This window comes from Hemicordylus capensis, chromosome 4 (assembly GCF_027244095.1).
Source record: "Hemicordylus capensis ecotype Gifberg chromosome 4, rHemCap1.1.pri, whole genome shotgun sequence".
NCBI lineage: Eukaryota > Metazoa > Chordata > Lepidosauria > Squamata > Cordylidae > Hemicordylus > Hemicordylus capensis.
In genome coordinates, this window is record NC_069660.1 from 138,521,491 (window position 1) to 138,548,526 (window position 27,036).

The 27,036-nt window shown below is 42.8% G+C and overlaps 2 long non-coding RNA genes across 5 annotated transcripts in view; one reads left to right on the forward strand and one right to left on the reverse strand.

Moving 5' to 3' along the window:
• LOC128325032 (uncharacterized) overlaps positions 1-26,548 on the forward strand; it is a 44,687-nt gene extending 18,139 nt beyond the window's left edge. The window contains exons 2-5 of one of the 4 annotated variants that reach the window (XR_008307228.1): positions 5,901-5,946; positions 10,256-10,350; positions 11,767-12,271; positions 26,078-26,548. This is a non-coding gene — a long non-coding RNA (uncharacterized LOC128325032). Of the gene's footprint in view, positions 1-5,900; positions 5,947-10,255; positions 10,351-11,049; positions 11,461-11,766; positions 12,272-26,077 lie in introns of those variants that run through there. The other 3 variants (XR_008307229.1, XR_008307230.1, XR_008307227.1) reach the window with 3 other exon arrangements.
• LOC128325031 (uncharacterized) lies at positions 13,784-23,312 on the reverse strand. Its single transcript, XR_008307226.1, has 4 exons — positions 22,862-23,312; positions 19,145-19,272; positions 16,563-16,633; positions 13,784-13,863 (listed from the first exon to the last, which is right to left on the reverse strand). It is a non-coding gene; the product is annotated as an uncharacterized LOC128325031 (long non-coding RNA).
• Positions 26,549-27,036: the final 488 nt, after the last annotated feature.

Consider the following 27,036-nt stretch of genomic DNA (forward strand, 5'->3'; position numbering starts at 1 on the left):
AGTAACCCAGAAATTGTACTCACACTGGACAGTCACAGAAGAAAAGTGATGCAACATCTGAGAATCACATGGGAAGTGATGTAACATCCAGGGACAACTGCTTTATTTCTTAATTTGTAAGTAAGTAATTGGCTAAATAAAGAAATAAAAGGATGGGCAGGTTGGCAGGAGGGCAGACAGATGTCAGAAGATGGCTTTCCCCCAGTCGCAATCAGGAAAATAAATGCGGACTCTGTCCGCTGCCAGAAAACTCCAGAATTGCCAATAATTTCTGAAAATGCTCCAGAAATCCCTGCAACAATATCAGATAATTCTGGTCCAAAATAGGCTTCTCTATATCAGGCCAGAATTATTTCCCATACCCTCCAAAATGACCAATACTGGACCATTTCCAGAATTCCAGTTCTGATGTTTCACAGGCCTAGATGGGGATTTTAGATCAGATATTTTTCTCACTGTATCCTAGAGCATGAAAACCCTAGACAGAAAAGTGCTGAACTGAAAGTTCTCTTTTGGGTTTCAGGAGGGATTGTGGTGGGGAAGTTATTCATGGCAGGTAATGATGCCCGTTTTTCCTTTAATTTTTAATTTTTTAGCTATGTCACTGTGGGTAGTGGCAGCCACACATGAGTTTTTTGCAGCCATTTCCACCATCCCTGGAATGCCTCAGGATGATACTACATCCATAAAGTAGATCAGAAACTGTAAAAATATTACCACTATCCCAAATTAAAAATCCTTTTTCACTGGACCCATGCATGCTGTATGTCTTTGTGACTCAGGTGACCCCATATTTCAAGGCCCTTTCTCATTTATGCTTCTAAGTGGCTGCTATTGTGGGGATTCAGCAACAAACAGTTAATTCATGAACTAGATCCTGAATACAGTTTGTGACAGCTGTACACTTGAATCATCCCCTTTGTGAGCAAAAGGCAAATTTCCCAGACGTGCATCAAACTCTGTTCAGCCTACATGCAAGTCTGAGATGAACGCTGAAAGTGAAGCTTCTAAATCAGAGCAAGAGAGAAAAAAAGGTATTGAGGACACCCAGTCCAAGATGGGCCCTAAAATTTCAGTGGCCAGGCAGAATGGAGTGGCTGCATCCTGATTTCTGTATGGGCAATAATTTTAGAAGCAGATTGCAATTTATGTACTGAGAGGGATGGGAATGAAGGAAGCTCCTTTTATGCATTCAAAAACCCAATGCCACTATTGTCGTTCCAATGACCTCAATTGCTCCTTGAGCTCCTATTGACTGAAGAAAAGTTGTTGATGGTCAGTTCCTCTGGGAATAAGATGTGAACAGGAGATTCAAGAAGGGCTGCTGCCCTACTTTATATTAGATTTAAATCCAGGCAAAGCAACAGACAACTGAGGCATGGTTTGGTTCATTCCAGACAAAACCCAAGTAACCTGAGGGTCTGAATAATAATCAGAAATATGCACCTCACAAAAGCAAGATGGCATATCTTTAAAAAGCACTGGAGGTTTCTAGGTCACTAAGCAAACTTAAAACACAGAGTTAACCTTGTGGCTAATATGCCAGTCTTAAACATTTGCTCCGCCTGCCAAGTCTGCTTGAAATGCTAATATAATGTCATTTTAATGCCAGTCTAAATTTATGCTTTTTGATTGTTTTCTTATGCTAGCCATTCAATTCCTAAACATTTGGTTGTTCAAATGAACATCTCACTTTGTTAAAACATGCAGACACACAATATTTGCAATGTGCAATATTTGCTATCCACACAATATTTTGCCAAAACAAAAATAAAAGTTTCCTCCTGTTTGTGAGGCTTCATGTTTATAAAATATACAACTTCTACTTTTTTGTGGTCTTCTTTATCAATAGGCAAGATGTCTGTGGAATTTTATTTTCTTACATACTGCTTTCCTTGAGAGAAGTGTTCACCCAAGTCAGCAGACACACAGATGAAACAATTAAAAATGATGCTCACAGCTGTGCAGCAGGATATAGCATGTACCTGATAGAGTGATATATAATGGAGCCTGCTTGAGCTGGTGGGAGAACTGTGTCAGGAAACTCTATACCTTTGGTCTTTCATCTGAGGCAGTCCTCTCTGTGGGTTTGGACAGGGCCAAAGAACTTATTAAACGAAGGATCTGGGATATTGAGTTTCAGAAAGACCTGTTGAGGACATCTAGGTCGTTCCTCCTGCTCAATGGTGGGATGAGAACTTGCCCAGCAGACTATCTGTTTCTCCTCACTTTCCCCAGACATAAATGGTCCTTTTCGAGCACCCGTATGAATGCCCTCCCTTCAGAATTCTTGGCTGGTAGATACAATAGAATCCCAACTGAACAGAGATATTGCCCCTTTAAATCTGATGGGATTGAATCAGTTGCACACGTGCTCCTGCGGTGATGTCTTTTATGTAGACCTTAGGCGAAGGTTAATTGACCCTCTTTTACATAATCTGCCAGGTCGATCAGATGAATTCTACACCAAATATCTGCTAATAGATGTGAATTCATCTATCATACACACAGTGGCAAAATTCTGTTCTTCTGCAATACGGGCTCGTCGCACTCTGCTCGCTAATGGTTAGATCCGATGTATAGTTATGTTATTAATATGGCTATGTTTAAAATTTTATATTGTTTTAGATGTTATTATTTAGATGTTATTTAGATGTCAAAGACCATAATAAAGACTGACTGACTGACTATATAATGGAGCAGCCATTAAGAATTACTTAAGAATCCACCCCCCATTTTTATTTTATTTTTTGCATCTGTACATCAAAAGGAGAAAGCTGAACGACAATCATGCATATTGGATTTGTATTCATTTACTACATTTGTATCCCATCTTTCTTCAGTGGAGCTCAAGACAGCAGGCATAGGATACCCAAGCAATCTCCCATCCAAGCACTGACCAAGTATGGACCTGCTTAGCAACAACATGGTTGTATTAGCACATGCTTTCAGACAACATGCTCTCCTCTTTTATAGAGGGCTTTCTTCTTGATGATGACAATGCCCATGATAGCCAATGATGTGTTGGATGCTGCTTGGGAACACATCTTTCATTTTTACCTCAGGACTCATGAACTGAGTTTTCTCAAAGAGCTGGTTCACACAGGAAGCAGTTTCCTACCATTAAATAAGGTGAAGGATCGCACTTAAGGTGTACAATTTTGGAATACCATAAAAAGGCAACAGATTTTGCCAGTTTTTGATTTATTGTATTTTTATCACAATGGGGATGCCATTATGGTTTTCTGTCTCAGGCATCAAATATCTTTAGCCATGAGTCTTCCTCACTTACAGATTCTGAACAGAGGATTGTGTGATGAATATTGGTACAGACTAGGTAAGACCTGTACAACTTGTAAACAACCAATCTAAATACAACCTTCCACCTACGTATTGTGGCCTTCCGGATATTTGACAACCTCTTTGTGTTTGTTGTGGTGGTTAGAAAGCAAAAACAGGAGATCCAATGAACCCCTTGTAAAGGCAAAGTGTGCCATCGAGTCATTGTCGACTCCTGGCGACCACAGATAAATGGCCAACAGGTTGGATTTATTTGGTGCTTCACAACTGTGTGGGCCTGGACTAGGTTGTACACGAAACCAGGAGAGATCAACTTACGATGCACTTCACAACAGGCCAACAGGCTGTGATACTGTGGTAAAGTAGCAATTTTGGCAGTCCATCCTAAACTCTTATTTGCTGGCACAGCAAGTTCCAGGATCAAACCATAAGTTTTCCTGACCTTTTCTGTGGCTTTTAAAGAATGTTTTTTTGTGAAGAAGGAATATGCTTTATTTTCTTTTTCTTTCAAGTTAATTGTATTTCAATTGCATTTATTAATATGCTCTGTCAAAAAATATGAAGGGGACCAGATTAAAATGTATCCTCACAGTATGATACACATTTCAAACCTAATAGAAAATTTGAAGTAAATGGGATGAAAAATGTCAGGTTAAAAAAAGCTGCTAGTGTACCCTGTTAATTCTCCTTGGGTTCCATTAATAAACGTGAAGTGATAATTCTGTATCTCGCTAATGTTCAACTTCCCAGGGAATTTGGGGGAAAAAGATTAAGATGGTCTACAACATACCCTAGTACCAGTTTCTAGGTGATGTGCAATCTGCATTAAACTAAAAGCGCTTAGTTCAGCTATGAGCACATGCTTGGTAGGTATTAATTCAATGTTAACTTGCATTGGAAGTAAAGTGTATCAGATCAATCAGCATTATCAGATTATGTGCTTTAAAAAAAATAAAATCTATATTTCAGGCCAACCCTGTTTTAGTAGAAATTATTATTAAATCACAAACATGAAACAGAATACACATTTTTATTGTTGTGAAGCAAGCCGTGTGTTCTCTTGAAGCTTATTTGTGCCCTTAAAAGCTCTCTAAACCAAACTAAAGAAAATGGTGTGCTTAAAAAATCACTGACTAAATAAAATCAGCACAACTCACACTATTAACAAATATAGTTTTTCTTAAAAAAACCCATTTAAAACCAAGATTAGAAAAAGTAATAGTGTCAGAAGCAAGGAAAAGCTACTGTATACAAAGAAGTCTTTATATTAAACATAGATGAAAGAAATAACGCATGGCTGTATCCTTTCTAGCACTTCCTCACTCTTCCGTATAAGAGGCAGAGCCAGGAAGCAAAAGGAGGGATGGGGTATGGGGGACAGTCAGAGCTTCAGGTGGGACCAGCAGGGAAACAGAAGGCACCTGCAGTAATTGAGGAGAGAGAGCAAGCTCCCCCCACTTCCCCTCCTACTTAAACTTCCTGCCTTGGTGCCCTGAATAAATCCCTGTATAGAAGCACCCTCCTCCATGCCATCTTCATCCTAGCATTCAGCTTCACTCTAGATTAGTTCAAATGCGGGACTTTAGAGAAAACCAGGGGTGCACTGCAGACAGAGGGAAAGCCTGAGAAGCAATTCTTCACTTATTTTGTTGTTGTTGTTGGGGCGGGGTGGGGGGGGAGAAAGACACTTTTGCGGGGAGAAAAATATCTATGTGGGGGTCTGAAGATAAAAGTTATAGGTTTGACAAAAAGAGGAATTCAGTAAAATGGAGGTGGGGACTGCTCAAATACTTAGAAAAGGATCTGGTGGTGGCGGGGGGCTGACACTGCAGTGTTTGTGCTAGTACTGACAGTGCTTGTTTTCCTCATGAGTGTGTATCTGGAGGTTACAAATGTGCAGAAATCCCCTGAGGACCTTTCACCTATCAACTCATTTGGCTTCCCTTAGAATTCTCAGCTCTTTTTTGTTGGAAGGAACTTTTACATATTTTTTCCCCCAAATTTCACTTTTTCTAAATTTCATACTGTGGAAGTGTGAAATATAATTCAAGTATAATTGTGAATAATAAACTGTACATACAGATGAATCTACACTAGAGTTGATTCAAACTGTCCCCACACCCACCCAAATTTTGCTGCCCAATTCACATACAGCAAAAATAATGGGACCCAGTCAACATTTGTCAGAGATGGGAGCAGAATTTATTGTAATTTCAGCAGGGAGTATATATACCACTGGGGGTGGTTGCATGGATGTCCTTTTTCCTCTAAAGAGAACTCTGCTGCCTCCTACAGTGACCCGGGCCGCACAACCACCGCCACTGGTATGCTCCTCTGCCAAAGTTGTGAGAAAATTAAACAGTTTTATCCCTTACCCTGAATTCCTCTCATTATTTCCCCATAAACAGTTTTTACCAAAAGGTTGTGGTGAACTTTGGGGGATACTGTACATGTACATGACACTTTACAAGCTGTAACAAAAACCTGAAAGGGGCTGCACTATCAGAATCCGTATTTCTGTTCAATATAATCAGCTAAAAGAAACACAGTCTAATGCTTTCTGAGCACACAGTTAATTTCATATCATTTTTATTCTCTAGCCCTCATTTCAGAGAAGCAGTAGGAGTCAAAGACTAAAACGATCTGGTGAGTAATTTAATGTAGCCAAGTGACAGTAAGAATTAAAGATGGAAACAAGTGCTAAGTAATTTAACATACCCCACTGACAATGCCATTTTCTACACTGTTCATTTTAAATTGTTTTGCTTATCCTTAAATGACAGAGCCTGCAACACTGTACCTAGTGTTGGCTCGTTCCATTACATACTTTGTTTCAGAATACCTAGAATATCTAGAATATTTCTAGAATATTCTAGATATTCTGTTTCAGAATATCTAGACAGAATATCTCGTTTTTCAGAATATCAGAATTCAGAATATCTAGTTTTTGTCTAGACAGTGGTTTCTAAGCTTTTGACTTTCTGGGAACATGATCCACATCAAATTTATCTGATGATGTCTCTAAACATCCACCATGGAACATTTGTACCTTGCAAAGGATTCTGAGGCAGCTTCTAGGGCAACTACTTTATGTGGAGCTCTGGAATGCTTCATCAATGATACCCCACGTGAACTGAAAGCATGAACTACAGTAAAGCCCATTTAACACTTCCCTACAATTACACATGGCAAGAGATCAGCAATCTAATTTAACATCTAATAAGCAATAAATAGGTTTTACTGTATTTTAATCTTCTCATTGGTAAACTCTCAATAATCTGCCAAGTTACTCTAGTTTTGCAGAGCGCAGTATGAACTTGACTGATTTAGCTCATAGAACATCACTGGTTTAGCACATAGATTATTTCAGAAAGACAATGAGCTCTCCTTGCACTTGAGTCGCTAGCCCGCCCTGGGTGGGCCCTGGGTGGCTGGATCAGGCACCCACACAATTACCATTCCGCCACGGAGCCGGTAGGGGCAGCAGGGATTAGGGGCTGCCAGGCCCCCAGAAGTCCCAGGATGCCCTGTGCAAATATTCGGGGCATTCTGGAGAGACCCCTGGGGCTGGGAGGCTTGCTGTAGCCTCCCAGTCAGGGGTCTGCTCGTGAGTCTCTGTGGTGACTCCCAATCAATCTAACGGAGGGGCATTTAGGAGGGCTAGCAGCCGGGAGCCGCATGTCTCCTGGTACTGCACACAACCGCTCGAAAGTGGGCTGGGCTCCCATGGCCCACTTTCGAGCAGTCGTGAGAATAGCCTCAATGACTACTTCATGGCATGTCTTCTGCAGTCAGTGTTTGAAGGGGTCAAATGTGCTGGGATCACCTATTTCCACACCCAGAACCGATATCCATAATTATGTACCTCTCCCTAACCTACCACATAAAGTATTAGGCTATCCTTTTTAAAATGTCATATTTTAATGATATCTAAAAAGCAACAAATAGGTTCTCCATACATTTATGAAAGAAAGACTCTTACACTAGATGTAGTGTAGTACCAGTGGTACCAGATCCAAATACAATATATAATCTGTGTTCTTCATGCAATTATACCTGCTTTTCACCCAACACAAGTTTAGCCATCCTAGAATTTATCTAGTTTCTGACAGTGGTCAGAGTCATGGATGTGGAAAAGCCAGTTCGAAATATATCCTTTCTAGACTGAACTAAGAGTGATCAGCACCAAGAGGGGCCAGAGCAGCAACTTCTATAGGTGACTCTCTTCAGACTTCATTATTGTCGATATACCTTTCAGATGCTCACAGATCCATCAACACACTCGAATCTCCAGATACAGTGCCCTGGAACATTTACAACCCATCCTCAGCTGCATAAATATTCCCTACACTAATTGGGATCTTTCACTTGAGTTTCTTTAAGTACTACAGCTGTCTGGGCAACCCTAATGTTTATGGCTTGGGACTCCCAGCCACCCACCCACCAGCCCTTGCTTGGTGTGAGCCAAGCCAATTCCTACTGAGGTCATAACTTGCAAACATGATTCTGTCTTCAAAAGAGTGAAACTAAGAAGTTGGTGAGGGGAGAGAGGAGCACATTTACAGCATGTATAAACATGTAGCATATTTACTTGGATGTTAGGCCCACTGAGTTCACAGAGTTTGTTTGAGTTTACCCCACTACTGGCAAGTCCAGAAGGACAGCGGCAATGATTTCATTTGGAGACATGATTTCCCCCAACCAGCTACAAGGCTTGTCTATTGCTATACGCTCTATGTGGGGCTGTCTTTGGAAACTTGAGTTAGTTCAAAATGCGGCAGCCAGATTGGTCTCTGGGGCAACCCAGAGAGACCATATTATGCCTGTTTTGAAACAGTTGCACTGGCTGCCAATATGTTTCCGGACAGAATACAAAGTGCTGGTTATTACCTTTAAAGCCCTGAATGGCTTAGGTCTGAGTTATCTTAGAGACCGCCTTCTTAGAAATGACCCCCACTGCACGTTAAGGTCATCTGAGGAGGTCCATCTTCAGTTGCCACCGGTTTGTCTGGTGGTGACGCAGAGGCAGGCCTTCTCTGTAGCTGCTCCTGGGATGTGGAATGCATTCCTGGCAGAAATCTGTAATTTGAGTTCATTACTGTCTTTCAGGAGAGCCCTTAAAACCTATCTGTTTGGCCTGGCCTTTCAGGGTTTTTAAATGATTGACAAACTGTTTTAAATTGTTTTAAAAGGTTGCCCTGATTTTCCAGGGTTTTTAGCTGTTTGCATGTTTAATCGGTTTTATTCTGTTTTTAAAGTTTTGATTTTAATTGTTAACTGGTTTTAATTGTTTTTATCCTGTTGTAGACCACCCTGAGACATTTTGGAAGGGTGGCATATCAATCAATCAATCAATCAATCAATCAATCAATCAAATAAATAAATAAGTCTCTTAAAAACCACCACCACCTCCTCCTACTACTACTACTGCTACTACATTATTGCAACTTTAACTTTTCCCATACCAAGGTAATGGTCAAATAAGGACAATGAATAGGAATCTACAGATCCGTTAAGACCAATGCCTGATACATTAGGGATTGTTAACTAGGACCAATAATACATAATGTAATAATAATATAGCCTTAAATGCCAAGCACAGATTATTTGTGTCACACTTGTTTGCCACTGAAGTGATGTTTGAGGGATACCTGATCACTGAAATTGTAGATCATTTTGGCCAAGCATATCTGGACTTGCCCAAGCAAAGTGTCTCGCTTTAAAGCCCATCCCCTCTTTCCAAACCCAAATGATGATGCTCAATCTCAGTGGTGGGCTGGGTTTAAAAATATTGGTTGCCAGGAGACAAAGGGGGCCCACCCACAACTATAAGGCTATCATTTACTTTTTATAAGAAATAAATAAAATTTTCAAAAATACAGAAGTGGAAAAAAGGTACAATTAAAATTTTTGTGAAATAAATGTATATTTTTAGTAATTACAGTGTACATATATTGTACATATTACTGGCAGTATACAGTACAGATTGTTATAATTGAATTTTTAATTTAAAAAAAATTTAAATAAATGGTGGATATTTTTAAATAGTTTCCTTGTACTGAACATTTTACACATTAACAGGTAGTTCAAAAGCATATTTCATGCAGTCCACTATATTAAGAGCAATCGTTTGAGTTCACTAGATGATTGTGTGAATCTGTCAATATTGCTTCTGCATCCAATTCATCTAACAATTCCTTTTCAATGGATAGCAACATGTATGATTCCAAGTTCTCCTCAGACAGTGAATTTCTTAGCCTTGTCTTTATGATTTTTAGCTTTGAAAATGTCCTCTCACATTGGACTTGAGTAACTGATAGTGTGCAGATAACTTTATAAAGTTCATAAAGGTTATCATATGCCTTGTCATGAAGTCTGTTGGATGCCAGAATTTTTAGTACACACGATGGGCAAGTGCTACAAATTTTACACTTGTTGCAACTGGAATCCATATTCTCATCATCATTGAGCAATAGCTTTAATACATCAAAGTTCGAAGCAAAAGAAAACAATTCCAATATTACTTGATCTTTGCTGATTTGTGGAGACAGCTTAATAATACCTTCCAATGCTTCATCTTCAAGGCCCTTCTCTGCAATAGTTTTAAACTTTGCTGGGTCCAAGCAGGATAAATCTTTATACAACTTTTTGGGTTGTACAAAGTGTGAATCTAGTGACTAGACAATGCAGTCCATTATTAGGTTAAACACATTTACTCGAAAATCAGCTAGAGAATCTGAGGAATTTCCTTCATCATCTATAAGCTCATCTGCCATTCTTTTCTTCTTCCTCTGCCTCTTAACTGGCAATGCTGTTTCCAAAGAGTCAATTTCCAATATTTGATTTTCATCCATATTCAACTGTGAAATTTTGTCATTACATTTGTTTACAAATACCAATGCCTTGCTGTGAACGTTATCAAATGTTCTTGCCTTTTTCTTCAACTTTGTTGTAGCTGAATCTACTAAACTCCATGCAGTAAACATACATATCTAAACCACTTATCTGTAAAGAACTTGATGACGGGGATGTAGTTTCAAATATATACAGGTAAGTAAATGCTGTCAATATTGTTTCATACTTTAGAAGACTTTGAAGTAAAGCATTTGCTTCTTGTTTTGTTTTTGCATCAGACTTGTCTGAATCTTGTATCATTGATAAGCACGTCAATAGATTTACAAAAGTACTGACAGCGGCATCATCAAAACGTCCAAACATAGTTGTTGCTGCATTGGATTTTCCTGACCATCTTGTCCCACCAATTAGATTTAATCATTTCATTTTTTCTTGTCCTAGATGTTTTCCAACAACTTCATCCATACAGCCATTCTCTTGTATGATGTTTTCATAAAAGTTGCTAAATTGTGGAGCAAATTGAAAAAAGAAACTGCAGGCATGCAACATTTTGTTGTTGCAGTTATCACCAAATTCAAGACCTGGGCATAGTGCCATATATGAACATGTTGATGAGCCACATCAGTAATTTTACTTTGTAAACCATTATACTGGCCATGGTAGCTTGCAGCTCCATCTGTACTATCAGATAAACATTTTTTGGGATCAATTTTATGATGCTGTAATGTTTCTGTCAATAGATCAAAAAGTCCCTGTCCTGTACCATCATAACTTGGCACAACTGAAAGCAGTCGCTTACAGATAACACCTTTAAGCACATACCAAATAATAATGCTAAACTGATTGATGGATGAATTATCTTTTGTTGAATCAACTTGAATAGAATAATAGTTTGCTTGAGAAACTTCATGACTAATTCTTTCTTGTATCATCTATTATATTAATTCTCCTGGGTGTGCCTTGGAATGTGCGTCCCAGAGCCCAGCTGATTGGCTGAGTGGCGGATGCGCCTGTTTGGCTGAGTCGCACCCAGGAGGATTGGCCGCCGCCGCCGCAGCCCGGCTGTGGAGGCCAGAGGTGGTGGGCTGGCCCGGCCACGGAGGCAAGGCCCAGGAGGGAGGAAAGAAAGGGGGGTAGAAGTGGGAGTGTGGAGGAGAGGTGGCTGGGCCCGGAAGCAGAGACTGGGGCAGAAGCGGAGGGGGGGGGAGGTAACCGCTGGCGCCAAAGAGCGCACAGATGCTCTGTGTGGAGTTGGCTAGTATTCTTCATAATTTGGATTAACATGTTAATAGCTGTTTTACTCAGGTATGTAACAAGTCCACCACAGCCTTTACTTTGAGCCTCTTCTTGTTGTTCTAATCATTTGATTCTTTGTGTAGACTTGTTTTGTACTGCAGAAACGTGAGCTGCCACAATGGGGTCATATTTTGCCATCAACTGCACTGTAGCTAAAAAATTGCCATGATTCAGAACCTCATTATCCAGAGTGTAAGCTGATCCATTTCTGTGACCTCGAAAAGGAAGTGCTTGCTTGCCTAACATCTTAATGACGTCGATAATCCTCATGACAATGCTCCTCTGCTTCAACACTTCTTCTCTCTTTTTAATTAGTGCAGGTGCAGAAAAAATATCTAAGGTGCCATTCTTTTTCCAAGTCAAGCCACTGAACAAAGCTCCCCAGAGAACCCTGTCTCAGAGGAGGCACTTCCTGAAGGCCCAGCCAGGCTGTTACAGATTTGGAAGGTGAAGGAGGAATTGAACGGGGATTATATGGAACCTGTGGGAGTGAGTGGTGAAGAGGTGGTGGGCTGGAGGGGTAGAAGTCACCCTTATTAAGCCTGATCTGGTGCAAAAGAAGCAGTACTTGCCAGGCTGGACTTATAAGATCAAGGGATAAGAAGTAGGCCTCAGGCTTCTGAAGAGTAGACAGCACCTACAGAGCCCAGCCCAGAGCAAACAATCCCAGAGACATCAATGCAGACAGTTGACTGCAAGGGGAGCATGCTGCAGAATTTCTTGCTGAACAAAAGCAGGATGAATCCTTGAAGGGATTGTGGCAGGAAGCAGCGAGGACCTCCACGCAAGATGTCACCATAGAGCAGCATGCCTGTACAAGGTAATGGAGCAGAGACTGTACCGGGTTGCAAAATTATAATTTTGACATAGTACATATAAAAGGGAAGAAGAATGTTGTGGCTGATGCACTCTCCAGAAGGTTTACCTAAAGTTCAGGTAATGGGACATGATGTCCATAAAATGTATTTCTGAATATAACTATGATATGTGTATTGATATGATATGTGTATTGATTGAGCCAGCGTGGTGTAGTGGTTAGAGTGCTGGACTAGGACCGGGGAGACCCGGGTTCAACTCCCCATTCAGCCATGAAACTAGCTGGGTGACTCTGGGCCAGTCACTTCTCTCTCAGCCTAACCTACTTCACAGGGCTGTTGTGAAAGAGAAACTCAAGTATGTAGTACACCGCTCTGGGCTCCTTGGAGGAAGAGCGGGATATAAATGTTAATAATAATAATAATAATAAAGGTGATAAAAAGTGTTTATTAATTTTTATAAGTGTAACTGGTAAAAGAAAAAGGTAAAGTATTAAATGTACTGTATATTAAAAACCACATGCTTCACCCATTGCCTAGGAGAGGTTTGGGAAAACCTCCCCTGAAGCAATGAGAGAAAGGGTGGGACATGTGACGGATCCCACAGATGGGAGTGAAAAGTAAAGCCAGAAAAATGTTTTGTCTGTGTGTCACCCAGCAGAACCTGCCCAGAAAGAGTTAATGGCAGGCGGAATCAGAGTCTATGACTGACAGCCAGAGAAGGGGCAAGTCTGGAAGAGATACATCAGGCAAGTTCTGGAGGGAAAGAGAGAGTTCTGAGAAAGCACTGCTTGGGTGCAGTTGTGTTCTGCTCTGATCTACTGAGAACAATTTTAACAATCACAGTAATTTTAACACTCCACAGTAAATGATAGCCTCATAGTTGTGGGTGGGCCCCCTTTGTCTGCACAGTATATTAGGGCCACAGTATATAAAAAATATTAATTAAATACACACCTTTTATAAAACACATAAAACACAGCAAGCACGAGGTGAAGAGCTGACGAAGCACACTCAAACTGAGGAGGCCGACGCAATGAAAAATATTTGCTGTCTGTGCAATGTGGGCATGGGCAATAGCTCGCAGGTCTGGGGCATAGGGGCTGAGCAGCGACTTGCAGAGGATCTGCTCGAGGGCCAGCTGCATGTCAATCTGAAGAACATGTACATGGAAACAGAACACTCATCCACTGACCTTACATCATAATTGTCATGGTGGTGAAACTATGACTTTTGTTCGCCACAAATTGCCATGAAATGCTTTTTATAGCTCTCCTCCCACAAAGTACAAGGAGATCACCACTTCCCAGACCCATTCGTTTAAGTATTTCAGAAATGTACCATGCTATTCTCCACCAATATCAAGCAGTGGCTAGATGGACAATACACCTGCTGCTGCCTATCATTGCTAGGCAGCAAGCAGCAAGTAGGTGAAGTGGGCACAATCTATATAGTGCAGGTATAGTCAAGCTGAGTGCGCGCAGAGGTGTTACCCTGCTTGTGTTTTGCCTACTCACCTGTGAACCCCGAATAGAGAAATCTGTCTTTTCTCAGACCATGAGAAGAAAAGCCATAGCCTGCTTGTATTCCTAAGATCCTAGAAGCAGAAACAGAGCATTCGGACTAGAAGGGTATTCACACGCGCAGACCAGCCTGGGTTAAGCTGCACCACGCCAAACTCCACTTACAAACTCAGCATTTAGCTGAGGATAAAAAAACCTATGGTTTGCTTAACCTCAACCAGTGATTGTCTCAGCGATCGCATTGAGCAACTTCCCCCCAGCCTGCTGCTATTTCTGGCAGTGAGCCAGAAGAAGGAGCAGCAGCTGCTCTAATGAGAGGAGCCACCACACGCATGCCCTGGGGCACCCTGGGATGCAGGAGGATGGAAGTCCTCCCATTCCGAGCATCTCCCTTCACTGCATCATCGCTCTTTTGGGTGTGCAGTGCGGTGGAGGGGAGGAATGGCAGCTGCTCGTCTGCCAGGGAAGGCAGGCCACCCGTCCTCCCCAGTGAGGGAGTGCAGGACCTCTAGGTGTTCATGACCTCTAGGTGTTCTTTGGTGCCTCCAGGTCATGTGCAACTGCAAGGGGCTGGGAGTGACACTCTGGCTGCCTCTGAGGCATGTACAGAGAACGAGAGCCACCAAACCTACACTTTCTGAAAGGAGAAGATTGGCAATGGAATGCAGCTTCCTTCTTTTAACAAGCTGGTCTGTAGATATGCTAAGGGTCAACGACATTTCCTCCCCTTTTGCAGCAGAATTGACTTAGTCATGCTGAAGAAGAGTGTGCCCCCTCCCACCTTTCTTTTTCAGTCTGCCTCTTTAGCAGGACTCCTGTTAAAAACATCCTTTTGTCAAAGAGGAACACCTAAGTAATCACCTACAGGAGGCATGCAATCTGCCCCAGAATCACACCCTCTGGAATCAAGTACATCAAAATCCTTTGCTTAAGGGCCCACATATTCCTGCCCTCATGTCTCAGCCTACAAAATCCTTTCCCCGTGAGGTTAGTTCACTCATTCATTTCACTCGCACACACCCATGCTTGTTCCCTTGCTTGCATGCACACCCACACATGGAGAGAACCCCAAGTGGACAGATGATCTCCACCTAGACAGCAGGTAGTTATGGGTGTGTCTTTGTTCTATCCCTTTCTCTAACACCTCTAGCCCTGTCCAAAACATGGTAAATAATGTAATGGGGCAACCTCTGCCATTTCTAGAGAGTCTGCGACCCCCTTACAGGTCTGTTTTTCAGCACCCTGCTGAGGCACTGACGTCTGCCTTAATCCTTCAATAAAAATTGCTTGCAGTCCTTCACCAGCAGCCCATCCTAAGTTCCAGCACCTAAAGGTAAAGTGTGCTGTCAAGTCGATTTCGACTCCCAGCGCCCACAGAGCCCTGTGGTTTTCTTTGGTAGAATACAGGAGGGGTTTACCATTACCTCCTCCCGCACAGTATGAGATGATGCCTTTCAGCATCTTCCTACTACAATCACATTTCATGTTACCTTAAACATAGCTGTGTGCAGGTTTGCACCAATCGAGCTCATTTCCCCCACTTTCAGGCTCTCTCCCACCCTGGTAATGTGGCACTTTATTGCATTGTGCATCACCTCAGCAGCCACCAAACCTCATGCCACAAAAAACAATTGTTCTCCAAAGCACTAGAATGCTTTTAATGTTCTTGATACTGCAGACCAAGATAGTTACTCTTCTAGGAAGTACCCCAGCCAGCCATTCAACTTTTCTTCTCATCATGGATAAACTTTCAAACATTCCCATTCAATTGTCAAGTAGCCAGTACAATTATCTTCATCTGATAATTTGAGCGCTATCATTCTAATAGCACCCTGAGAGCCAGATCTATCACATTAGTCCTAGGTCTTTAAATGAATGCATTTCTCTCAGATACTTTGCTTAATAAAATTCAAATATCCATTCACGATATAATAAAACTATACAACCATTCACTGAGCAATATAGCAGCCAGATGAATTCAATTTGGGTAGCACCATTACAAAAGATTAAATCACAACTTTGTTCCTAAGTTATGAAGCTCCATGTAACAGGATATTTCTAAAGAAAAAGCTGCATACAGCATGTACTGAATAGCACATACACTCTGTTAAGAATGGCTAATCGGAGAAGCAACATAATTCAGTTTTGTGGTTCACAGCTAAATTGTACAATATAGTCTCTCTCTATATACCACTTAAACAGAGGGCATGACCTTTCCCTCACATGTGAGCAGGTGTGTGTGTGTACTGTATATATGTAAATAAATCTCCATAGTAGTCAATAGATCATGTGCACATGGTGTCAAGTGCTGTGCTCGGCACCTGGCCAATACTGGAAATGAAAGCCCCATGTACACTCCCATTAGCTCCATTCGGTGTGCATAGGAGACTCATGCTCAGAGCATAAATAAACTGTACACAGAGAAAAGAGTGCCTTGATTACTGAATTAGAGGTACGCACAGGCCATCCATTCAGCACTATGAGCAACAGGCTGAGAATCAGCGGGGCAACAGGAGTTAAACGTCTCTTCTGCATGCTCCAAAGAAATTTGTCCCGCAGTGCACTCTGCTTGGGTACAGGAAATTTATCATCCCCATCAATCAGATTGCAAGCTGCTATTGTAGTAAAATAGACAACTAGCAAGGGCAATTAGAAAAGTTTTCACATAGGTTATTTTGCTTCTTAAGTTGTCAATAAAACACTTCAGATTTTTTTAAAAAAGAAATTTAAAATATTGCCATTTTAAGTCAGAAATAACAAAATTGATACATACATTTTCCTGCAGCAATTCACCGCATTGTGCACAACACACAACCATTACTGAGAAGAAGCACTTCATTGGTCCTAAAAACACACACAGAACAAACCACTATTTCATTGATTGTAAGACCTTTACAAGTTATTTCATTTGCATGTGCCTTGGGGCAACCAATAGCGTTAGTTCCACAAATCCAGATGAGCCTAGCCAGCAACTCAACATTCTACAAAATTTCACCATTTTCCTGCTCAGAGTTTGAAGAACTCTAATGATAGTGAACAATTAGTGCTTGAATACAAAACTGAACATCTATTTAATCCTTTCACTCCCTCAAACCCCCTTGATATCCTCTAAGTGCCCCTTCTAGGGGCTTCCACACAATCACTTCTACCAAGGTTTTCCTCTTGCCTTGCTTCCACACAACAAATTAATTGGGAGCACACACAGCTCCCAAACGCGGGTAGAACACAGTTTTAGACTGTGTGAATGACCTCTACATGTACCCATCATATGAGAGAGAAACCTTTGTGTTTATTTCACTAACTGTATAGTGCATCTTCTCACAAATTGTACACAAAAATCCTATTCTCATAATAGAGCCAAGGTCAGTGAATGTGTGGAGAGGGGTGACCTAAACACATTCAACTGAGTATCTGTATGGCACTTAGCAACTGCATACATGTGGGACTATGATTGGGAACCTTGCTTTTCTAGGGTTTGACACTGTGGATTGGTTCAGACTATACTTCATCCACTGGCCCTCGGCACCCATGATGAAGACATAAGTGGAGCACACATCTTGTTCCCCCTTTCCAGTGTACTGGAATTACCTTTCTGTAATTGGGGGAGGGTTGGCTTGCCTGAACCACTCTTCTACAGGTGCTATAAATACTAGCTGAAATGCAATTACAGATAGGGGCCCCAGTGAGTCAGGGTGTGAAGGACATGTGTGCTCACAGAGCATGCACATCTTTATTGCACGTGCTGCAGGCCAATGAAATATCATCCAAACCAACTCTGTGTAGAGAGAATGAACCCTACACAAATATGCACTATGCAGACATTCAGCAAAACATGCATTGATGTATATTACTCTTTTTCTATGAAAACCACTTTTGCTAACTTTTTGTTGAAAAGCAGTACCGTATTCACCCAGTGTCTCTGAATTTAAGATGATGCCTTAAAAGAGAGGTTAAGTACAAGTTATACCAGTACCTACCTGTATTTACCCAAAAGAAAGAGGACTCCAAATTTAAGACAACCCCCTCCCCATATATAACAGGAAAGAACTGGGAAGAAACCTCGTCTTGGATTTGGATAAATATGGTATATAAGCAGTAGAACAAGTGGTAGAAGTAGATGATTGGGGTGGGACCTGCCACCATGATCCTGCTTCCCACTAGAAGCACATTCATGCAGTTTATCTGTATGTTATGCACCATACAGATAAAAGGTAAAGTGTACCGTCAAGTCTATTTCAACCCTGTAGTTTTCTTTGGTAGAATACAGGAGGGATTTATCATTGCCTCTTCATGATGATGGCCTTTCAGCATCTTCCTAGATCTCTGCTGCCTGATATAGTTCCAGCGGGGATTCAAACCGGCAACCTTCTGCTTGTTAGTCAAGCATTTCCCCGCTGTACCACTTAAGGTGACACCATACAGATACTCAGTTAAATAGGTCACCCCTAACCACACATTCACCGACCTTGGATCTATTATGAGCACAGGATTTCTGTGTACTGTTTGTGAGAAGATGTGCTTTATACAGTGGTCCCTCTACTTACGAAATTAATCCGTTCCGAATGCACATTTGTAAGTCGAAAAATTCGTAAGTCGAAAAGCGGTTTCCCATAGGAATGCATTGGGAACGGATTAATGCGTTCCGGAGCCTAGAAAAAAGACCCAGACCCCCAGTAAGGCTTGCAAACTGCACAGGAACATTTCTTTTCAAGAATAAACAGGCAGTAAACAGGCAGGCAAGTCAAGGAAACCGCATGTAAAATTTGTAAGTCGAGGAAACCCCATCTAAAAATTTGTAAGTCGAAAAAACCGCATCTAAAACCGGATCTAAAACTGCTGTTTGTAACTCGAAAAATACTTATGTCGAGTAGTTTGTAAGTCGAGGGACCACTGTACCCAAGATATGCTCTAAGAAGAAGAAAAGGGCTAGAGCAAAACCACATACACACTTGTCATGACTAGTTTTGAGTGGTACACCAGCTGTAACTCTATCTGGAGAGGGTGAACCTGGTCTCAGTTATCATACATTGGTTACATCCAGACTGATGTCCTCTCTGTGAAACTGCTTGTAAATTTGTTTCTGAAGTTTCAGTTACTACAAAATGCAGTTGCCAGAGTATTGATGGGAGCATATAACACCAATTCTGTTCCAAATTAGGGTTGCCAGATGCCCAGGATTGGCCTGCACAGTTCAGAAATTAAATGTCCTGTCCAGGATATAGGAAAAGTGTCATTCTGGATATGAACTGTCCAGGAATTTGAGTGGGAAGATTGCTTTAACAAATTTTACCTATTTTTCTGATGCGTCTCTCCAGGCATTGTAGGTGTCAATGTTCAAAAGTCCCATATCTTTACCTTTTATCTGGTGCCAATGCTGCCAGCTGATTAGGTCAGCTTTCTCTATACGACTCAGTAAACCCCTTCCCCTGCTTTCTGGATCATCTCTGGAGTTAGCAAAGGTGGTAGTAGACCTCTGGGTTGAGCTGAAAAGCATGCAGACAGAGAGAGCCTTGTTTTATCTAGTGAAACTGTCCAGCACTATTTCCAATTTGGGTTAAAAAGAAAAAAGGGTTTTAATATTTGTGCATCCCTTGACTAGGGATGTGTGAGCCAGCTCATTGAACTGGCCTGGCTCGAGGGCTCACCTGGCTCAAGGGCTCAACATTGAGCTGAACCCACCAGTCTGGTCCAGGACCAGTGTGGGGTGGAGTTTTTTTCCCATTTTGGGGGGGAAAAAAGGTAGACTTTCCACCATTGCTGGGCTCCAGGGAGTGCTGTTGTGGCCACGGGGGGGGGGGGGAGTCTCCTGATGTCCCCCCTGTCACTGCTGGCCTCCCCCCTGGTCAGGCCATGCATATGACCATTGGTCTTGCACGGCAGCCTCCAAAATGGTTATCGCCACCACAGAGAGGCCTGTATTGGGCCCAAAACAGCCTGTAACAGGCCAAAAATTAATGGGGATAGGCTGACTGCGGGAGGGGGAACATCAGAGACCTGCCCATGGCCACGAAAGCACACACACACACACACGAAGCCCAGCAATGGTGGTGAGTCCACAATTTTTCTTCTTTTTAAAAAAAGGACGTTTTTGGTCCCCCCCGCAAGCTGGGCCCGAACTGGTTCAGACTAGAACCGGACCAGGCCCAGATCTAGTGTGCACAGAACCAGACCAGATGCAGCTTGGTTCAAGTCCAATTCTACTCGAACCGAACCAGGTTTTCGGTTTTGTGCCAGAAACCCCTACCCTTGACATTTGTATCCAGAAACTATCTCTTATTCTGACTAAGTTGCTTCCAGGCTCAATTTAAACTGCTGGTCTTGGTCTTTAAAGCCCTAAACAATCTGGGACCAGGTTAATTTAAGGACCACCTTATCTCATACAAATCTGCCCAGGCCTCAACATCAGTCTCAGAGGCCTTGCCATTAACATAAATTTGATTGGTAGGCACCAGAGACAAGTCCTAAGTATCTTAAGATAAATAATTAATAGCTTTTCTTTCAGATCCCTTTTTATATTGCTGGAATCTGATTTTATACATTTGAACATTTAACTTGCTACTGCTGCTGTTTTATAATTTCATTGTTTGGCTTACTGTTTTATTATTTGTAATATTTTAACAATTATGAAAGCCTCTTTGTTGTTCACAAATGAAAGGTGAGATACAGCTATATTAAATAAATCAAATTAAATTACACATTATAGAGTAAAGTGTGCCATCGAGTTGGTTTCAACTCCTAGTGACCACAGAGCCTTGTGGTTGTCTTTGGTAGGAGAGGTTTACCATTGGCATCTCCTGCATAGTATGAGATGATGCCTTTCAGCATCTTCCTATATCGCTGCTGCCCGATATAGGTGTACCAACGAGGATTTGAACCAGCAACAAATTGCTTGATAGTCATGCATTTCCCCACTGATAGATACCACTTATTTTCAATGAGGTCGTTCTCACAACCAGCTCTGTCTGTAAAATCCAAGGGAAAGAGTTGTGGTTAGGGATGTGCGAACAGGTTCAGCATTCAATAAGTTCAACATTGAACCTGTTTGGTTCGACGGTCCGAAGTTGAACCTAACCACCCCTGTTCGGTCCGACTCCGGACTGAACACCCCCCGACTGTTTGGAGGGTTCGTGAACATTTTCAGTTTTAAAAAAATCTTTTTTTACCTTACTCCCTTCAGAGGAGTTGTTGGAGGTTGGGAGGGGGGGTGTCTGCAGAGGTCCCCCCTCCCCCACCAGCTTTATTTATGTCCTCCTCTGGCCAATTCGGCTGGCTGTTTGGCCTTCTCTGCTTGGTGGCCATTTTGGAGGCCACTCGCCTACGCGATTAGGTATGCTACCACACAGGGATTGCCAGGTGGGGGATCCCCACCACAACCCTTCCCAATGCTATGATCACAAAGTTGGTGTGGGAACATTCCACCCCTTCAAGCTCTGGCTGCATAGAGCACAGGCCAATCCTTCCAAGCAAAGGTGCAGGCTATGTGCCTTCATGAGGTGCCACCTTTCCAGGCAGGTAACATCTCCCAGAAAAGCCATCAGCTTTTCTTTGCATTTGAATTTGCATGAGATCTGCCTTGGGCTGCAGGAGCAGGTATGCAGTTGTGTCATGGGATAACTATTTCTGGTGCACTGCACCTAGCACCCCCACCCCTTTCCTGACAGCAACCAGCCCATTACACACCCAAATCTATCAACTGCCACTCTGGGCATACCCCTAAAGACTCAGTTGCCATCTGGAAGTGCCTTTTGCCATTACTGGGTATAAATGATTGTGTTTCTGCATTACTGTGTGGCTTGGAAGTTCCTGCATTGCTGCGAGTGCAGTGAGGAAGGGGTTAAAATGTTTTTGGCTCATTGAAGGTGGACATCAAGGCCAAAAAGGCATGATTGTGCTGGGCAGGCCCCCTCAGAGATTGTTCCCAATGGCAGCCACCTTAACGACACCCTGATGCCATGCTCACAGTCTGGCGATGCGGCTTGCTAGGATTCAGCCTTGGTGGACCAGGAGGAGGGTGGGTCTCCTCTGCCCATAAACTAGAGGTTGCCAGACCGCAGTTGGACAGTCATCTGTGGTACAATTCCTGGCTTCAGGCATTAACCTCGGGTTCATCAACCAAAGAAAAGCCAAGGCTAGAAGAGCTCATATCAGCTCCTCAGAGCTCAACTGCAGCCAGAGAACAGGCCCTGGAAAGATGAGGAGAGGGCTGCTGCTCAAGGCCTTTGTGGCCTGAGTGAAGGAAGGAGAAAAAGAAGATATAAGGGCTGCTATATATTTCCATCCCTTAAAAGAGTTGAGGGTTTCAAGAATTGGGTGGCCTTTGTTATCTAGAGGCTCTTAAAGCAGAGAATAAGGTGATTCTCACGATTGCCAAAAAGTGGGCTAAGGAAGCCTAGTCAGCTTTCTGGAGACTGTGAGAACCACCAGGCTCACAGACGAGGGGATAATCCGCTTATGGAGCCCTCCCCTAAGCCCAGGTTAGTGGAGCGAGCGCTCCGCTAACCTGGGCTCTATGATCATGTGTTGCCACGGCAACACATGAGGAGACCCCCGCTGGGAGGCTAAAAACAGCATCCCGGGCTTGGGGGTCTCTCCAGTGCAAGGCATCCTGGAACTTCCAGGGGGTACACGGCCCCCGATCCCCACAGCCCCCGCCGGCTCCGTGATGGAGCCGCAAGTCATGTGGGTAGCCGATTTGGCCACCCAAGGCTTCAGCCTGCTTGTGTGTGTGGAGTGCGGACTAAGCCCGCTCTCCCAGCTAACCGTCTCAAGGCGGGTCTCACTGATTGTGAGACTCACCTCTATGAGTCACTATATATAGTTAAAAGGCACAATCCAGAGGGTTAAGGCCGCCTATTTCAGTCAGATGGGCTTAAGGCCTACCACTATTTTGCTGATAACACCATCCTGAAGGAAATTAAATCAATCAGGAGTACTGTGAGGTTTATGGGAGATTTCTGGGAAGATAATCTGTAGTGATTTTTAATGAGTGTGTGTGTGTGTGTGTGTGTGTGTGTGTGTGTGTGTGTTTTAAGGGGGGAAATGAAATACAGATTTAAAGTGAACTCAGATTACCTGCTTCTTGTGTCCTTATTCACTGCTGAATAATCATGAGGTGGAATCACACTACCAGTATTACTGAATCCACTTATTTCATTTAATTGTGGGGGTTTTTTAGGTCAAAATAGAACTTTGAAAAGTTTACAGTTTGGATCCTGATCACTCTGTTGGGCTGAGTGGAATGTTGCCAAGTGTGCAGTGTTAAAATATCCCTTAATAACAATGTGTTGTCAAAAACAAAAAAGAGATGTGTGCTACTAAATTGAGAGAGATATGCTGTGAGTTGGATGATCAATTGTCTCCCCAGCCTAGTTATTGAGGCCTATAGTGCTATTAGTCTGGAGAGGCATGGGCAGTAACTTCTGTCAATCAAGGCTCAGGCATGGAGCCAGCCAAGCGGCGGCCTGCGTCCAGCCCCGCTCAGCGGCCCCCTCCGTGTTCGTCTGTGAGCACAATGTCACGTGCACAGGGGCGTGGCTCGGGCTCTGGAGGAGCCCAGAGAGAACTCCCCCCTCCCACACCCGGGCCACCGAGAGCTCAGGTGAACTATCTTCTAGTTATTTCAGGCAGCGCAGACTGCCCAATGGAACGTTTTTCCCTTCCTCTCCTTCTCTGGAGGAAGAGAAAGGGGGAAACATCCTATCAGGCAGCCAACGCTGCCTGAAATGACATGCTAAGAGCTCATTCAGGCTCTTGGCAGTTCAGGCCATGCCCCCTTTGCATGTGACATCACTCTCAGCTCTTAGCACGTCATTTCAGGCAGCGTCGGCTACCTGATAGGTCCTTTTCCCCTTTCTCTCCCTCCATAAAAGGAGAGGAAGGGGAAACCGTTCTATCGGGCAGTCTGTGCTACCTAAAATAATTAGCAGATAGTTCGCCTGGGCTCTCGGCAGCCAAGGCATGGGAGGGGGGAGTTCGCTCTGGGCTCCTCTGGAGCCTGAGCCACAGGGCTTTTGGCAGCCTTTTCCATTGGTGGCCCGGGTTCTTTGAACCCATTGGCCCAATGGTGTCTCCACCCCTGGCAAGGCTTAAGATATTACAATACCCTGCATAGGAGGGTCAAAACCACCAGTTTTTCAATAGAAAGGAAAATTTATCCTCCAGTTACACAGAGAGTTTCTATGGTGGAGAAAACTCCTACTAAAGAACCTTTCCTTATGTCACAGTTCTGTTAATATAATTAAGATGGGGGGGCGGGAGTTGTTTCAACATTCTAACATTATAAGCCCTGGATATTGACCTATATTGTCTGCCCTATCTGTCTCAAAGTTTTCAGGCATCAACTAGAAGACACCACCCTTTCAGATCTGGGGCAGAAAGTGGCTAAGATGCAACAGTTAAAAAGTGACTCTTAAACTCTAGAAAACAAGTGGTGGCTACTAGGGCTCTTCATTGGGCCCTGCAGTCCCAATGAATTTGTAGCATCCCCCTGATGCTGCTTCCACCGTGGCCATCTCTGGTGCAGCTCATTACATTCACAGTGTTGGGAGGGCCTCTTCTGCAGGAAGCAGAGCCTATGGGTTTGAGAATTCACACAGGGACATTGGGAAAGCACATGGGGACATCTAGGAAGTGTTACTTCCGCGCAGTGCTATTTCCATGGCTGAGGTGGAGTGTATGGACTTGTGAGGGAATGCAAGGAGGTGGCAATGGGTTGTGAAAGAGAACTCAAGGTATGGTGAATGCTTAGGAGGGATCACAGGCTGCTGGCAAGGTAACAGGGATCCTTGCAAGCTATATGAGGCTGTGGGGGCATGGTGGCAAATGGACTTGTGAAGGCACTTATGGCAGCAGTGAGGTGGCAATTGTACTTACCAGGAGCTTTCCCAGACAGCAGGCTTTACCACAGGTTTACTGTGAAGTTTTACTGAGAGTTCGAATTTGCCCCCAGAAAATTGATACAAAAAGTGGGGGGGGGTTACGCCCGACAAATCAGGCTAACGTGTAATGAAAAATCCGAGTCGTGTGTGAAGTGATCCCCAGTAAGTTGCATGGATACTTTGGTGCGAATTGGGACAATGTACGAACAAACGCTCTCCATTCCAATGGAGAAGCGAGCTAAAAGCCCCATTTGGGAACGTTCCAGGGAATGCAAGGTGGAGATGAGATAACCAGGGCCTTGATGTGGCATATAAGGTGGTGGCAGACTGCCTTTGAGTACAGAGGTTTTACATCAGAGTCGTACTGCATAACAATGGGAAGACTCCATTTAACCAGAATGGGTAAGCTGTTCCACATAATGTCTAATCAGATTTCCCTTTTTAAAATGCCTGGAAATCTAGTAATTCAAAAACCTTTGAATTAAAAACCTTTGTTAGTTGTGTAGAGCTAAGATGTGTTACATTTTCACTCATGCTCTAAAAATAAACGGAAAATACTTTTTAAAGACTGGTGCATGATGATGGCTTTAGAAATGAGGCTCCATGAGCCCACACTTCGCTTTGATCAGAGATGCATCTGGCAGAAATCCATCAGGGGCATCTCTAGGAAGGGATTAGGAAAGCTGCACCAGTTAAATGTCTGCCTGGATGCATTCCTCCCCAGTCCAATGTCCAACTGAAAGATCAAGGCAAAGAGTGGGTGCATAGAGCCTCATTTCTAAAGCCATCATCATATACCAAGACTGTGCAAAGTCTTTACAGCTTACATGGCTCAGAAGTTAAGATGGGCACTTTAACTTGCAATTTCCATTCTTTTTAGAGCATGAGTGAAAATGTAAAGCATCTTAACTTTCATCTTAAACCAAAGATGTTTTTATTATTGAATATTGATATAGATAGTACATTTCTTTTCTAACTGACATTTTAGCTGTGACTTCAGTGACCTAATGGTGCAGTGGGAAATGACTTGACTAGCAAACCAGAGGTTACCGGTTCGACTCCCCACTGCTATGTTTCCCAGACTATGAGAAACGCCTATTTGGGGCAGCAGTGATATAGGAAGATGCTGAAAGGCATCATCTCATATTGCACATTGATACTGCAAGATGGCAATGGTAAACCCCTCCTATATTCTACCAAGACAACCACATGGCTCTGAGGTCGCCAGGAGTTGACACCGACTCGACGGCACACTTTACCTTTATCATGAGCACAGCTAGATTTTGCTAAACACCTCTACAATTTAAGTTAATGGTGGACTTATAAAATTAATGCAGTGGGATAGGCCTACTATATTTCCATGGGTTATCCTTCACTTGAATTCATTTTTCCATGTTGTGTTTGTTTACAGATCACCATCATTTGCTAGATCCTCTTTGTCTGGAGATGTGGTTGCAGCTGCAGCCACATCATGAAATGCAAAGCTTTAGTGGAAGGCAGGATGCCTAATCATTTTTCAACTCACACTTAATATTCCATGGTGAATCGGCTTTACACAGTAAGACAGTCTTGGAACCAAAATGAGATCCCTGAAAACCCCTTCCAGGGGTTCTGCTGTGATCAAGAGAACTCCCTTTGCTGGTAAAGACAGTTACATCACTGGAGTTAGGGGATTTCTAGCAAAGAAGAAAATTGTATCAGACACACAGTTCCAGCAGAATTGAATACCTTGTATTGCTTTGACAGAGACTTTAATTTATTGTGCGTTAAAAATGTGCGCTCTCTCTCACCCCAAAACAAAGCCTTGTACGTTATATCTACTTTGGGGCACATGAAGAAAATGGCATCTATTTTTTAAAAAGCTGTTCATATTGAATCTGTATCTTTATCTACATATGATTTCACTTTTATTTGGAATGAGGGAAAACACGCTTTTCATTTGTAGCTTTAAAATGATGGGTTTAAATGAAATCCAGATAAACTGGAAGCCAGACAACTCTTTCTTCATCTAATTCCACAGCAAAACAGTATTTTAAAATGCATTGAAGGATCTCCACAGGCCCAGCATTCGATTTGACTGCCAATATATCTGAAAGTGTTTTACTATCTAGCTAAATCTCTTTTCCTTATACTTCTATTGTCTGTAGAAGGTGGGTGGGAGAAAAGCTTTAAATAAAGACTAAAGGCCTACAGTACCTTTCCCACTGCAGTTTCTGGCCAGGTTCATATCTTATCTTTCCCCTTTCAGCTTCCCCTTTCAAAACTTCTCCCTCTGAGCCTCTACCCTTTCTTATTCCTCTGGACCAGGGATTCTCAACGTTGGGTCCCCAGATGTTATTGGACTTCAACTCCCATAATCCCCAGCCCCAG